Raw genomic sequence first — 16,961 nt, forward strand, 5'->3', positions numbered from 1 at the left:
TTTTTACATGAGGTTTCCAGTTCATTTTATCATGTATTATTACACCCAAAAATGTGTTTTCTTTTACCTTTTCAATTTTTACTCCATCTATTTGTATTTGTATTTGACTTTCCCTTCTACTGTTACCGAATAGCATTATTTCAGTTTTACTGATATTCAAAGAAAGTCTTTTGAATTTGTTAATTTTTTCTGTTAGTATTATTACCTTACAACATTCTTTTTGTATTGTTCCAGTTTCACATATTCCTCAGTAAACTCACCAAGACGTCACCGTGGAGTTATTGAGTCTGTTGGAGAGCGAGACTCCGCAGCTAGTGGGTCCATGAGGATGACGTCTGTTTTGTTTTACTGCCGTGTTACAGACACCGTTTGGAATTAAGGTATGGAAATGAACATTTGCAAAATCTTTCTGTGTAAATAACTCATTTCACAACATATATATCTGCGGCTAATATATGAACAGTATTTTGTTTTCTAAAATGTAGTGGGTGAGGCTTATATACTGGTGCGCTCTATAGTCCGTAAAATACTGGTATATTCCATCATAACAACAACATGACTGCAAATTAGGGCTGGGCGATATGGCCTTTTTTTAATATCTCAATATTTTTAGGCCATATCAGGATACACCATATATATCTCCATATTTTGCCTTAGCCTTGAATGAACACTTGATGCATATAATCACAGCAGTATGATGATTCTATGTGTCTACATTAAAACATTCTTCTTCATACTGCATTAATATATGCTACTTTTAAACTTTCATGCAGAGAGGGAAATCACAACTAAAAGTGTATTTATTAAACAGTTATTAAGCAGTGGCACAAACATTCATGTCATTTCCAAAACAGAAAGTGCAAGATTTGTCAGAGACATTTTAAAACAAGCTATTAGTCATACTTGCCAACCCTCCCGGATTTTCCGGGAGACTCCCGAAATTCAGCGCCTCTCACGAAAACCTCCCGGGACAAATTTCCTCCCGAAAATCTCCCGAAATTCATGCGGAGCTGAAGGCCACGCCCCCTCCAGGTTTATTGTTAGGCAGTTTCATTAACGTCCTCCCAGCACGGCAACAACACACAACAACAGCAGTCACGTTTTCGTCTACCGTAAAGCAGTTTGTCTGCCGTAAACAGCAATGTTGTGACACTCTTAAACAGGACAATACTGCCATCTACTGTACATGCATATGTGACAATAACATCTAGGGCTTTTAGAGAGTGCAGTGCACAACTGCGCACACAACAAGGAGACGAAGCAGAATGCATCATCAGAGAGGGTGTTCAGCATGGTTAGAAAAATAGTGACAGAGAATAGAACAAGGATGGACAATTCAACCCTTAACTCAACAATGAGTAGATGAGTGTTATGTGTGTGTATATGTGTAAATAAATGAACACTGAAATTCAAGTATTTCTTTGATATATATATATATATATATATATATATATATATATATATATATATATATATATATATATATATATAGCTAGAATTCACTGAAAGTCAAGTATTTCTTATATATATATATATATATATATATGTATGTATATGTATGTATGTATATATATATATATATATATATATGTATATGTATGTATATATATATATATATATATGTATATATATATGTATACATATATATATATATATATATATATATATATATATATATATATATATATACATATATATATATATATGTATATATACATACATACATACATATATATATATATATATATATATATATATATATATATATATATATATATATATATATATATATATATGAAATACTTGACTTGGGGAATTCTAGCTGTAAATATACTCCTCCCCTCTTAACCACGCCCCCCGCCCCACCCCCGACCACGCCCCCCGCCACTCCCACTCCCCACCTCCCGAAATCGGAGGTCTGAAGGTTGGCAAGTATGCTATTAGTGCACTTTTGTGCATGATGTCACTAAGATGACATATCAAAACAACACTAAATTAAAGTGCACTTTTTGTACAGAACGCCACTACAATAGTTTAAAACAAATAAAGTGCTCTTTTGTGCATGATGTCACACAAGATATTTCAATACGTGTCAAATAAAAATGAGCTGCATAATAGGAAATCAAATAGTGTATGTCCTTCACTATGTGGTAGGTTCCTGCGGACGTTACCTCCTTCTGTTGTTGACTATTTGTTTCATGCGGTGTTGATCTGGAAATTGTTGTTTGGGCATTTTCTTGGTGTGGCACCGGCCGGAGATGTTGACATGCGGAGTTTTAAGCACTCTTCATTCTCTAACGGGTGACTTTTCAAATGATGCTACATATTAGCAGTAATGCTACTTTTCGTAGCAACGCTTTTGCCCCACACTTGACAAATTACGGTTGTCTGTTCGACATATTCCCACTTGAAGCCAAACCACCGCCAGACGATGGACCCCCTGCTGTTTTTCTTGGGAATTAATTCTTCCTTCATTTGTTACCAGATTCGCACCTTCTTTCTCTCGTATTACCACTCGCACCCCAGCTAACGTTACCCATGCAGCTACCTCTCTGCTCCGCAAGGGCGTATACGTATGTGACGTAATTAAGAAGGTGCTTGTTTTATTGAGAAGGAGAGACAAGAAAGAGCGAGAAGAGCATGCAGTGTAATGCCCGCAGCTAAAAGCAGCTACGCGAGAACGTATACTCGAATATCACGATATAGTCATTTTCTATATCGCACAGAGACAAACCCGCAATATATCGAGTACCGTATTTTTCGGACTATAAGTCGCAGTTTTTTTCATAGTTTGGCCGGGGGTGCGACTTATACTCAGGAGCGACTTATGTGTGAAATTATTAACACATTACCGAAAATATCAAATAGTATTATTGATCTCATTGACGTAAGAGACTAGACGTATAAGATTTCATGGGATTTAGCGATTAGGAGTGACAGATTGTTTGGTAAACGTATAGCATGTTCTATATGTTATAGTTATTTGAATGACTCTTACCATAATATGTTACGTTAACATACCAGTTGGTTATTTATGCCTCATATAACGTACACTTATTCAGCCTGTTGTTCACTATTCTTTATTTATTTTAAATTGCCTTTCAAATGTCTATTCTTGCTTTTATCAAATACATTTCCCCAAAAAATGCTACTTATACTCCAGTGCGACTTGTATATGTTTTTTTCCTCTTTATTATGCATTTTCGGCCGGTGCGACTTATACTCCGGAGCGACTTATACTCCGAAAAATACGGTATATTGATATATCGCCCAGCCCTAGTTGCGAGTTCAAACCCCGGCCGAGTCATACCAAAGACTATAAAAATGGGACCCATTACCTCCCTGCTTGGCACTCAGAATCAAGGGTTGGAATTGGGGAGTTAAATCACCAAAAGTGATTCCCGGGCGCGGCCACTGCTGCTGCTCACTGCTCCCCTCACCTCCCCATTTGACCCACCCATGGGTCAAATGCAGAAGACAAATTTCACCACACCTAGTGTGTGTGTACTTTAACTTGAAATGTTTTGACTTAGACTTCCTTTTATTGTCATTCAAATTTGAACTTTACAGTACAGATAAGAACAAAATGTTGTTGCATTAGCTCGTGGTAGTGCAGGATAAAAGAGCAATAAGGTGCAGATATAAATAAATAGATTACTGTACAGATATTTATATTGCACTTATTGCATAGGCATCCACGTTTATGTATGTATAGGATAGGACTTTATTGTCACTGCACAAGTGCAACAAAACTATGTTTTCAGCACAAACCCGTTCAAAATTAGACAAACAGTGTACAGCGTTACAGAACAGGAATGCTGATGGGTCGCCACAAAGCGCCCCGTAAAAGATGGGGAAGAAGGTAAAATGCTGGGGAAGGAGGAGTAAAAAAATACAATCTAGACTGGGCTCCTAAGGGGGGCCCAGTCTGGAGTATGTATGTATATGTATATGCATGTTATATTGGTTTTATATTCCAGCGAGTTAATCCGTTTTTGGGGGGAATTGAGGGCATTATTATGATGCGTTCAAGATACTATTCATATAGAAAGACCGAGCTGGTTGTGTTTGGTGTGGATGAACCTGACTAGACCATACGGAGGGCCCCGCTCATCCTTGTCAAACACACAGAGGTGGGTAGAGTAGCCAGAAATTGTACTCAAGTAAGAGTACTGTTACTTTAGAGATTTATTACTCAAGTAAAAGTAAGGAGTAGTCACCCAAATATTTACTTGAGTAAAAGTAAAAAGTATGTTGTGAAAAAACTACTCAAGTACTGAGTAACTGATGAGTAACATACACACTCATATCATATATATATATATATATATATATATATATATATATATATATATATACATACATATACATTGATATACACAGTATATAATTTATATGTATTTATTTTGCTGTTTTTGTTTACATATTAAAGGTGTTTTAATGAATATACGTGCATGTTTAACATATAGATTCCTTTCTTTCATGAAGACAAGAATATAAGTTGGTGTATTACCTGATTCTGATGACTTGCGTTGATTGTAATCAGACAGTCGTGATGATAACGTCCACGTTTTCAAATGGAGGAGAAGAAAAGTTCCTCCTTTCTGTCTAATACCACATGAAAGTGGTGGGTTTTTGGCATCTTATTTGTCCAGCTTCCATATTCGTTTTTATACACTTTACAAGAAATATATTGGCATCAAACTCTGTAGCTTGCTAGCTTGTTTGCGCTGGCTTTCGGAGACTCTTGTTTTGAAAGCGCAGGCGCGATGGAGCGGCACTTTTATTGTGAAGACAGGAACGTCCTCATGTGCGGTCAGTCTTGAGGCTTTTGACAGGATGTACGGTTGAAATAAAAAAAGTATATTTTTCCCTTCACACTTTTGATTGATTGATTGGAACTTTTATTATTAGATTGCACAGTACAGTACATATTCCGTACAATTGACCACTAAATGGTAACACCCCAATAAGTTTTTCAACTTGTTTAAGTCAGGTCATGTGACCACCTGGCTCTGTTTGATTGGTCCAACGTCACCAGTGACTGCATCTGATTGGTGGAACGAAGTGAAACGTCACCAGTAAGGCAGGCACTTTGAAGGTCTGTCTGACAGACCAAAACAAACAAAGCGTGCATTAACAGATCGATAAAAATTAGTAGCGAGTAGCGAGCTGAATGTAGATAAAAGTAGCGGCGTAAAAGTAGCGGAGTAAAAGTAGCGTTCCTTCTCTATAAATATACTTAAGTAAAAGTAAAAGTATGTTGCATTAAAACTACTCTTAGAAGTACAATTTATCCCAAAAGTTACTCAAGTAGATGTAACGGAGTAAATGTAGCGCGTTACCACCCACCTCTGCAAACACATTAGCAATGAACTAGATCGGAAGTTGTGAGCAAGGCCCTTTGGTCCAACACAAGTGACCTCACTTGCAAACTCTTGTCTTCTCTTCCATAAGAGTGAAAGCTCAAAGTAAAGTGTGGTTAAAAATGTGTAATAGTATTAGGGGTGTAACTACATGTACTCTGTTCGTTTTCAGACATTTCAATACGCAGCCTTTACTTTGGTACAGAGTCATATTACATGTCCTTGATGTACGCACTAAAAGTGTTTCTTGCGTCATGCGTTTACTCGGCAATCGGATACTACCACAAGTGATGCATTCACTGCGTGGGTAAGGGACCTCCAGATTGTGCATTAAAGCAGCCATAAAAAGAGGAGGTGTGAAAGTGTGCAGCCTTGCGTGAGACATGACCAGCGTAGCATTTTATTTTAGCCTTTTAAAACATTATACTTATCAAAGGGGCTGTTGACCAGTGACTATGCAGTACCGGTACACCCCTCTTGTTAGAGTCATGTGATTATCACTACTACCGCTTATAGCATCTGACGGTTCAACAGCCTTCCCGGTAAGGTCTATTCAGGTGTACTGGAGAGGAGGCTACGCCGGATAGTCGAACCTTGGATTCAGGAGGAACAGTGTGGTTTTCGTCCTGGTCGTGGAACTGTGGACCAGCTCTATACTCTCGGCAGGGTCCTTGAGGGTGCATGGGAGTTTGCCCAACCAGTCTACATGTGCTTTGTGGACTTGGAGAAGGCATTCGACCGTGTCCCACAAGAAGTCCTGTGGGGAGTGCTCAGAGATTATGGGGTATCTGATTGTGGCAATCCGCTCCCTGTATGATCAGTGTCAGAGCTTGGTCCGCATTGCCGGCAGTAAGCCGGACACGTTTCCAGTGAGGGTTGGACTCCGCCAAGGCTGCCCTTTGTCACCCATTCTGTTCATAACTTTTATGGACAGAATTTCTAGGCGCAGTCAAGGCGTTGAGGGTATCCGGTTTGGTGGCTGCAGGATTAGGTCTCTGCTTTTTGCAGATGATGTGGTCCTGATGGCTTCATCTGGCCAGGATCTTCAGCTCTCACTGGATTGGTTCGCAGTCAAGTGAAGCGACTGGGATGGGAATCAGCACCTCCAAGTCCGAGTCCATGGTTCTCGCCCGGAAAAGGGTGGAGTGCCATCTCCGGGTTGGGGAGGAGACCCTGCCCCAAGTGGAGGAGTTCAAGTACCTCGGAGTCTTGTTCACAAACGAGGGAAGAGTGGATGGTGAGATCGACAGGCGGATCAGTGCGGCGTCTTCAGTAATGCAGACGCTGTATCGATCCGTTGTGGTGAAGAAGGAGCTGAGCCGGAAGGCAAAGCTCTCATTTTACCGGTCGATCTACGTTCCCATCCTCACCTATGGTCTTGAGCTTTGGGTTATGACCAAAAGGACAAGATCACGGGTACAAGCGGCCGAAATGAGTTTCTTCCGCCGGCTGGTGGGGCTCTCCCTTAGAGAGTGAGAAGCTTTGTCATCGGGGGGGGGAGCTCAAAGTAAAGCCACTGCTTCTCCACATCGAGAGGAGCCAGATGAGGTGGTTCGGGCATCTGGTCAGGATGCCTCCCAAACTCCTCCCTAGGGAGGTGTTTAGGGCACGTCCGACCGGTAGGAGGCCACGGGGAAGACCCAGGACACGTTGGGAAGACTATGTCTCCCGGCTGGCCTGGGAACGCCTCGAGATCCCCCGGGCAGAGCTAGACGACGTGGCTGGGGAGAGGAAAGTCTGGGCTTCCCTGCTTAGGCTGCTTCCCCCTCGACCCGACCTCGGATAAGAGGAAGAAGATGGATGGATGGATGGATGGTCACGGCAAGCTGGGTCAAATAAAATAAAAAAGTGTAATTTTTTAAATAAATGTCAGAATTTTAGTGCGAACAATCATGTTTTCTTTTCATTTTGTTTTCTGTTTAATAGCTTTAAAACACACCTGTTTCCATTAGCGTCCTGTAGGTGTAATAGCCACATGTCACAATACTTTTGTCCATATAGTGTATTGTGTTTGAATAGTTGCACAATGGACATGTTTTCCACACTTAAGCTTTATGGACATCTCTGCTGATTTTCAGGCCATCACACTAGAAGACGTGTTTATGTATGACACTTAAGTTATTGACCCTCTTGTGTTCCTTTATCCTGTAGTGTCCAGGTAAATGGAGGAAATGGATGATAATGCAAACAGATAAGCACCCTGGTACCTGTTGACCACAGACAGGACCTGCTAAGTCAGGGCCTTCTGACATGGTGCTCCATCAGTGCTTGCCTCAATGACACCCACAAGGCATTGAGGTCTTATCTGCAATGGCCCCTGCTTAGCATTCACGCCATTCACGCGAACAATGCTACCTCTTCCCGCTCAGTGGATCTGTGACTGACAGTGGGTGTTGGTGCACTTGTGTCTGACTTCAGCCTCTATCTGACGCGGGGGGCTGTTTATCCAGTTCAAATCTCCCCACCAAGACACAATAAAGGGCTGTGCGGTTTCCTAACCTCTTCCCATGTTGTTTGTCCAACTGGGCTTCTATAATGGACTGCCTCTCCTTTCTGCAAGTCGGTTTCCTTCTCAGAAGTGTCTGTACTAGTTGGGGGGAGGTTCCGGCGGAAAGGAGTCGCAGAGGTTGTTTAAACCAAAAAGCCCTGCAATGGCAGATGCCACATTAGACTTACTATACTGTAGGTGACATTAGGGCTGGGTACCCTTTACATATGAACCCATTTGGTACCAATTCTCTGGGAATCAATACCAATACTCAACTGTACTTTTGTGTGTGTCAATAAATGTTAATTGTTTGATAATGAAATTTATTTTTAATGTAAAATTTAAAAATGAGCTCATTATGGTCATTATCTTGCTTTTTGTAATTATATTTATGAGTCTCATTTGCTGGTATTATATTATATATTATATAGTATAGACCAGGGGTCGGCAACCTTTACCACTCAAAGAGCCATTTTGACCAGTTTCACAAATTATAGAAAACAATGGGAGCCGCAAAAATATTTGAAATTTTAAATGAAATAACACTGCATACCAAGTTTTGTTTTTTTGCTTTGTGCTATGTATAAACCAGGGGTCTCAGACACGATGCCCACACCTTTTTATGGAAGTTTTAAACTGGTGCGGCACGCGGGATTTAAATGAATAGCGGTTGTCAGCGTCATGCGTACCGTGATGGTACAGCAATCAGCGTGCCCGATCAGCTACAAGTTGAATGGGGCTTCCGCTTGCTCACGTAGGTGACAGCAATGCATACTTGCTCAACAACCACACAGGTTACACTGACGGTGGCGGTATAAAAAAAACTTTAACACTCTTACTAATAATGTGCCACACTGTGAACCCACACCAAACAAGAATGACAAACACATTTCGGGAGAACATCTGCACAGTAACACAACATAAACACAACAGGACAAATACCCAGAATCCCATGCAGCCCTAACTCTTCCGGGCTCCATTATACACCCCCGCTACCAAACCCCGCCCACCTCAACCGACGCACAGAGGGGGGGGGGGTTTGGTGGTAGCAGGGGTGTATAATGTAGCCCGGAAGAGTCAGGGCTGCATGGGATTCTGGGTGTTTGTTCTGTTGTGTTTATGTTGGGTTAAGGTGCAGATGTTCTCCCGAAATGTGTTTGTCATGCTTGTTTGGTTTTGGTTCAAAGTGTGGCGCATTATTAGTAAGAGTGTTAAAGTTGTTTTATATGACCACCGTCAGTGTAACCTGTGTGGCTGTTGACCAAGTATGCCTTGCTGTCACGTACATGTGTAAGCAGAAGATGTATGTTGTAGAACAAGTGTTGGCTGGCACGCTATTAATACAGATTGTAGAGGGCGCCAAATGTTGTACCATCAAGGCACGCCCTTATTATAGCCGTAAGGGTGAAAATCGGTGAATATTAATCCCGGGAGTTTTCTGCGAGAGGCACTGAAATCCGGAAATCTCACGGGAAAATTGGGGGGTTCAGCAAGTAAGCTGCTGAGCCGCATCAGAGTGATCAAAGAGCCGCATGCGGCTCCGGAGCCGCGGGTTGCCGACCCCTGGTATAGACCAAGAGTCCCCAAACTTTTTGACTATATATTTATATATATATATATATATATATATATATATATATATATATATATATATATATATATATATATATATATATATGCAGTCGCAATCAAAAGTTTACATACACTTGTAAAGAACATAACGTCATGGCTGTCTTGAGCATACTTGCCAACCCTCCCGATTTTCTCGGGAGACTCCCGAATTTCAGTGCCCCTCCCGAAAATCTCCCGGCGCAACCATTCTCCCGATTTCCACCCAAACAACAATATTGGGGGCAGTACCTTAAATGCACTGCCTTTAGCGTCCTCTCTCACCCGAAAAGGAGACTATTATATATGTCTCCGTTATCCATAGGTTTATCTATAACCCATAAAGTAGGCAGGCACGGAGCTATTTCTCAGCGTGTGTTTATTCCAGCCGGCACGTTAATACACTGACACACAACATCCGGATTCCCATCATGCATTGCTTCAAAAACTACGGCAAGTAGTAATGTCCAAAAACATAACAAAGACGAAGCAGAAGAACAAAGGAATTCGGCAAGTATGATCTTTAGTTTCCAATCATTTCTACAACTCCTATTTTTTTGTGATAGAGTGATTGGAGCACATACTTGTTGGTCACAAAAAAACATTCATGAAGTTTGGTTCTTTTATGAATTTATTATGGGTCTACCGAAAATGTGGGCAAATATGCTGGGTCAAAAGTATACGTACAGCAATGTTAATATTTGCTTACATGTCCCTTGGCAAATTTCACTGCAATAAGGCGCTTTTTGGTAGCCATCCACAAGCTTCTGGTTGAGAATTTGACTGCTGCAGTTCAGTTAAATTTGTTGGTTTTCTGACATGGACTTGTTTCTTCAGCATTGTCCACACGTTTAAGTCAGGACTTTGGGAAGGCCATTGGAAAACCTTAATTCCAGCCTGATTTAGCCATTCCTTTACCACTTTTGACGTGTGTTTGGGGTCATTGTCCTGTTGGAACACCCAACTGTGCCCAAGACCCAACCTCCGGGCTGATGATTTTAGCTTGTCCTGATGAATTTGGAGGTAATCCTCCTTTTTTCATTGTCCCATTTAAAGCACCAGTTGCATTGGCAGCAAAACAGGCCCAGAGCATAATACTACCACCACCATGCTTGATGGTATGGTGGTCCTGGGATTAAAGGCCTCATTTTTTCTCCTCCAAACATATTGCTGGGTATTGTGGCCAAAACAGCTCAATTTTTGTTTCATCTGATCACAGAACTTTCCTCCAGAAGGTCTTATCTTTGTCCATGTGATGTCATGAGTTGTAGAAATGATTGGAAACTCAAGACAGCCATGACATTATGTCCTTCACAAGTGTATGTAAACTTTTGACCACGACTGTAGCTATACTGTTTCAACACAGCACCAAGACATATGTTACTACATTCAGTTGTTATACTTGCATTATGTAAAATGTTGTTACTTAACATGTTTTTCTCTCGAAAAAAAAGTAAGTAAGACAAACTAGACAATATCGAACCCATGCTCCCTGCCCAGACGTGTAAACCATGTCAACGATATGCCCTGAGATCGGTAGGTCGTGAGTTCAAACACCGACCGAGTCAAGTCGAGGTTGGTAGAAGGTGGAGATCGAACAATGGACTTTGGGAAGGCCATTCCAAAACCTTAATTCTTGCCTGATTTAGCTATTCCTTTACCACTTTTGACGTGTGTTTGGGGTCATTGTCCTGTTGGAACACCCAACTGCGCCCAAGACCCAACCTCCGGGCTGATGATTTTAGGTTGTTCTGAAGAATTTGGAGGAAATCTTACTTTTTCATTGTCCCATTTAAAGCACTAGTTCCATTGGCAGCAAAACAGGCCCAGAGCATAATACTTCCACCACCATGCTTGATGGTATGGTGTTCCTGGGATTAAAGGCCTCACTTTTTCTCCTCCGAACATATTGCTGGGTATTGTGGCCAAACAGCTCAATTTTTGTTTCATCTGACCACAGAACTTTCCTCCAGAAGGTCTTATCTTTGTCCATGTGATGTCATGAGTTGTAGAAATGATTGGAAACTCAAGACAGCCATGACATTATGTCCTTCACAAGTGTATGTAAACTCTTGACCACGACTGTAGCTATACTGTTTCAACACAGCACCAAGACATATGTTACTACATTCAGTTTTTATACTTGCATTATGTAAAATGTTACTTAACATGTTTTTCTCTCGAAAAAAAAGTAAGTAAGACAAACTAGACAATATCGAACCCATGCTCCCTGCCCAGACGTGTAAACCATGTCAACGATATGCCCTGAGATCGGTAGGTCGTGAGTTCAAACACCGACCGAGTCAAGTCGAGGTTGGTAGAAGGTGGAGATCGAACATTGGACTTTTGGGAAGGCCATTCCAAAACCTTAATTCTTGCCTGATTTAGCCATTCCTTTACCACTTTCGACGTGTGTTTGGGGTCATTGTCCTGTTGGAACACCCAACTGCGCCCAAGACCCAACCTCTGGGCTGATGATTTTAGCTTGTCCTGAAGAATTTGGAGGAAATCTTACTTTTTCATTGTCCCATTTAAAGCACTAGATCCATTGGCAGCAAAACAGGCCCAGAGCATAATACTTCCACCACCATGCTTGATGGTATGGTGTTCCTGGGATTAAAGACCTCACTTTTTCTCCTCCAAACATATTGCTGGGTATTGTGGCCAAAACAGCTCAATTTTTGTTTCATCTGACCACAGAACTTTCCTCCAGAAGGTCTTATCTTTGTCCATGTGATGTCATGAGTTGTAGAAATGATTGGAAACTCAAGACAGCCATGACATTATGTCCTTCCCAAGTGTATGTAAACTTTTGACCACGACTGTAGCTATACTGTTTCAACACAGCACCAAGACATATGTTACTACATTCAGTTTTTATACTTGCATTATGTAAAATGTTGTTACTTAACATGTTTTTCTCTCGAAAAAAAAGTAAGTAAGACAAACTAGAGAATATCGAACCCATGCTCCCTGCCCAGACGTGTAAACCATGTCAACGATATGCCCTGAGATCGGTAGGTCGTGAGTTCAAACACCGGCCGAGTCAAGTCGAGGTTGGTAGAAGGTGGAGATCGAACAATGGACTTTGGGAAGGCCATTCCAAAACCTTAATTCTTGCCTGATTTAGCCATTCCTTTACCACTTTCGACGTGTGTTTGGGGTCATTGTCCTGTTGGAACACCCAACTGTGCCCAAGACCCAACCTCCGGGCTGATGATTTTAGGGTGTTCTGAAGAATTTGGAGGAAATCTTACTTTTTCATTGTCCCATTTAAAGCAGTAGTTCCATTGGCAGCAAAACAGGCCCAGAACATAATACTTCCACCACCATGCTTGATGGTATGGTGTTCCTGGGATTAAAGGCCTCACTTTTTCTCCTCCGAACATATTGCTGGGTATTGTGGCCAAAACAGCTCAATTTTTGTTTCATCTGACCATAGAACTTTCCTCCAGAAGGTCTTATCTTTGTCCATGTGATGTCAGATGAAACAAAAATTGAGCTGTTTGGCCACTGCAGCTTATGCTGGACTAGTTCATAAAATTGTATTTCCACTATCTATAATGAACTCTTTTAAATTACGGTATATGTATTTGCATCTACCGTATTTTCCGCACCATAAGGCGCCCTGGGTTATAAGCCGCGCCTTCAATGAACGGCATATTTCAAAACTTTGTCCACCTATAAGACGCCCCGTGTTATAAGCCGCATCTAACTGCGCTAAAGGAATGTCAAAAAAACAGTCAGATAGGTCAGTCAAACTTTAATAATATATTAAAAACCAGCGTGATGTGGGCGCGCACGGAGTCGTATATCAACATGGACGGAGCTGCGTGAAAAAAGCCACCCGGCCTCTTCGCGTAAACTTACCTTAACCACTCGCTCATCTTTTCTTCATCCATCCCTTCGAGTTAGCTTTTATGATGACGCCGGCTGGAAAGGTCTCTTTTGGCAAGGTCTTCCTTTTGAATATCACCATGGGTGGAAGTTTCTGGCCATTAGCATGGCAAGCTAGAACCACAGTGAAGGATGACTTCTCATTCCCTGTGGTGCGAATATTCACCGTACGTGCTCCCGTTGTATCCACAGTGCGGTTCACAGGAATATCAAAAGTCAGTGGCACCTCGTCCATGTTGATAATGTTCTCTGGCCGGATCTTTTTTTCAGCTATCTTGTTTTTACAATATGCACGGAAAGTAGCCAGCTTTTCTTGAAAGTCTTTAGGCAGTTGCTGTGAAATAGTAGTCCGTGTGCGGATGGAGAGATTGCGTCTTTTCATGAACCGGATCCCTGTCGCTTAGTAGGAGCCATTTTGTGGTCTTTACAGATGTAAACACACAAAGGAAATGAAACGTAATATCCGCGCGCTTCTTCTTCTTCTACGCGGGCGGGTGGTTGCTTACAGTAGAAGAAGAAGCGCTTCCTGTTCTATGGGGGCGGGTGCTTACCTTGGCGGTTGCTTGCGTAGAAGAAGAAGCACTTCCTCTTCTACGGGGAAAAAAGATGGCGGCTGTTTACCGTAGTTGCGAGACCGAAACTTTATGAAAATGAATCTTAATATTAATCCATATATAAAGCGCACCGGGTTATAAGGCGCACTGTCAGCTTTTGAGAAAATTTGTGGTTTTTAGGTGCGCCTTATAGTGCGGAAAATACGGTACTTTGCTTTACTCACCATGCAGTCTCGCTCTCCTGTTTGGTTGAACTGATATCAGAGAAAGTTATCTCGGGATCCCATGCCTTCATAATTGCGCCTGTGAAGCAGGGGCATAATTAAACTTTTCTAATAAGCCCCTGTGATCAGTATGTCCCTTCTGCCTGATCTTATTTATGAATGGCAGATTTTGACAAGGGCACAGCTCAGGTGGAGAGCAGCTGATCATATGATACCAGCACTTGAGTCAAATGAGGAATGTGGACGGGACTCCCCCATCGTTGCTATCGCTGTAAAAACAAAAAACCCTTGATTGATGCCTGGTATCATAACCTCGGTCCCTCTGTATTGGGATGTTATGCGTTGAGGAGAAGAAAGGGTGTGGCAGGCGCACAGATAGTAGGTATGTTTGATCTGAAGGTCACCAGTCCTCTGCTGGTGTTGAGAGATCCTTGGCAGATGAGGTTGGCTCTTATTTAATAACATGAAGGGGAAGCGGACCTTTTTCTCATAATTAGGCCTAATTACACAGTAGGTGTGGACAGATAGCCCAAGAAGAGACAAACTGCCTTTATCCATGGACCTAGAGTCATATTACCGAGAGCTGCCTTATGTGTTACAGGAAGCAGGAGCCTCAACTCTTTTATTTCGCCATATTGAGTTATCTTATAGGCATGTTTTTAACCATATAAGTAAGACCATGGCCAGATTACATCACAAACTCATTGCAGATAGTATTTTATCAGGCAGTTATAAGTAGGGATGAGCGATATTGTCTAAAATCTACATTACGATATATACCGTATTGAGGCTTCCTGCGATAACAATACATTACACAGTATAATATTTGGTATATCAATGATAATAATAATGGAACGTTCTCCCTGACCACCTGAGGGCACCACAGACTGTGGATGCTTTTAAAAAAAGCTTAAAAGCCCTTCTTTTAAAAAAAAGCCTTTTTTTAGATATATGCACACTAGTGATAGCTATTTGGCTATTCTAGTTTTTTGTCATGACTTGGTCTTGGGTGTGTGCTTTTCCGGGATGCAACGGAAAGTTGGCTCGGGCGAGACGGGAATGTAAGTACATTTTTTTATTTAAAGACTATAAATACAAAAAAAAAAGGATCAAACAAAAAACACGCACAATGGCGGAGAACAAACTATGAAACCAAAAAGACTATAAACATGGAACAAAAACTTACTTGGCTTGGACAAAAATAGTTGCTTGAGGAATGGACATGGAAAGAATGGACAGAGCATAAATGTGGTGAGGTCGTCAGGACGAACAACAGAAAATGCATAGCTTAAATAACAGACATGATTAACGAAAACAGGTGCGTGACTCAAAACGTGAAACAGGTGCGTGACGTGACAGGTGAAAACTAATGGGTTGCTATGGTGACAAACAAGAGTGCACAATGAGTCCAAACGTGGAACAGGTGAAACTAATGGGTAATCATGCAAACAAGACAAGGGAGTGAAAAGCCAGAAACTAAACAAAACATGACTTAAAACAAAACATGATTACACAGACATGACAGTTTTTATTTTTATTTCTTTCTTTATTATCTTTTTATTTTATAATGTTTTTAATACACTGTAGCACTTTGAGATTGTTTACTCAATATAAAGTGCTTTTTACAAATAAAATCTATTATTATTATTATTACTATTATTATTATTAGAACCATTTTGAAAAGGTTTACAAAGGCTCCCAATTTGGCTGCTGACGTATGCTGTAACGTATTAATATTGCATAATTTACGGTTGTATTATTTTGTCAAAACTATTATTAATCCACAGTACTTGTTAATTTGCTTTTATTCTATTTACACTTCTGTTAGAATGTAAGAAGTACTTATTCTTATGTTGTTTGGATACTTCATATTAGTTTTGGGTAATACTACAAATTTAGGTATCCAATACCAAGTAGTCACAGGGGCAGTACTGGACATACCCATGCTGACACTGACACATCAAATGTTCAAGATCACTGAATAATTACATTTTTGATCGCAATTATAATCAGACAAAAACACAGTATATTTGAATATTTGCCTACTATTGGCTCTGATTTAAATTCTTCTGTGTCTACGGACGTATTTCCGGAGTTGATAAACAATAACAAATACGACATAAGATCATTTGATGATAAAAAAATGTTGATTTAACCATTGTATTGACAGTCTAATTATACAATTCTTGGTATAGTTACTGTCGATATTCAAATTGATCCGTCCACCTCTGTTTACATTCAAGAGCTCTAACTTGCAAAAGCTCTATCATCGGACAAATGTATATAATTCATGTTGTATGTCGTCTATATCGCGCAACTTTAGTTGTAAGACATGTAAAACGATAGCTGCAGATTAGGGTTGTACGGTATACCGTAGGGGTGTAACGGTACACAAACATTTTGGTTCGGTACGTACCTCGGTTTAGAGGTCACGGTTCGGTTCATTTTCGGTACAGTAAGAAAACAACAAAATACATTTTTGGGTTATTTATTTACCAAATTTAAAAAATCTTCCACCAAAAATATTTTTCTTAGTGGAATATTTATTGTGAAGTAATGGGAACCTTGGATAGGTCAATAATTCATAATAACATTAATTTTGATTCAATATTATGTTTTGAGCAATGACAGTTTGAAAGAAAAAAAAAACAGCTTTGTTTTATTAGTCAACATTGCAACTTTTTCTAAATTACATTTAAGCTTTTTTATTTCACTTTTGTTATGTTTTTGTTTATTTTAATAGTATTTTTAGAATGTGCCGTGGGCCTTTAAAACATTAGCTGTGGGCCGCAAATGGCCTCCGGGGCACACTTTTGACACCCCT

General features: G+C 40.6%; 1 protein-coding gene across 1 annotated transcript in view; it reads left to right on the forward strand.

Moving 5' to 3' along the window:
- The first annotated feature begins 233 nt into the window (after window positions 1-233).
- LOC140679211 (guanine nucleotide-binding protein subunit beta-like protein 1) overlaps window positions 234-16,961 on the forward strand; it is a 95,507-nt gene continuing 78,779 nt past the window's right edge. The window contains exon 1 of the mRNA XM_072914193.1: window positions 234-380. The gene's annotated coding sequence lies outside the window, so the exon portion shown is untranslated. The remainder of the gene's footprint in view (window positions 381-16,961) is intronic.

Source organism: Nerophis lumbriciformis, linkage group LG12, assembly GCF_033978685.3.
Source record: "Nerophis lumbriciformis linkage group LG12, RoL_Nlum_v2.1, whole genome shotgun sequence".
Classification (NCBI taxonomy): domain Eukaryota; kingdom Metazoa; phylum Chordata; class Actinopteri; order Syngnathiformes; family Syngnathidae; genus Nerophis; species Nerophis lumbriciformis.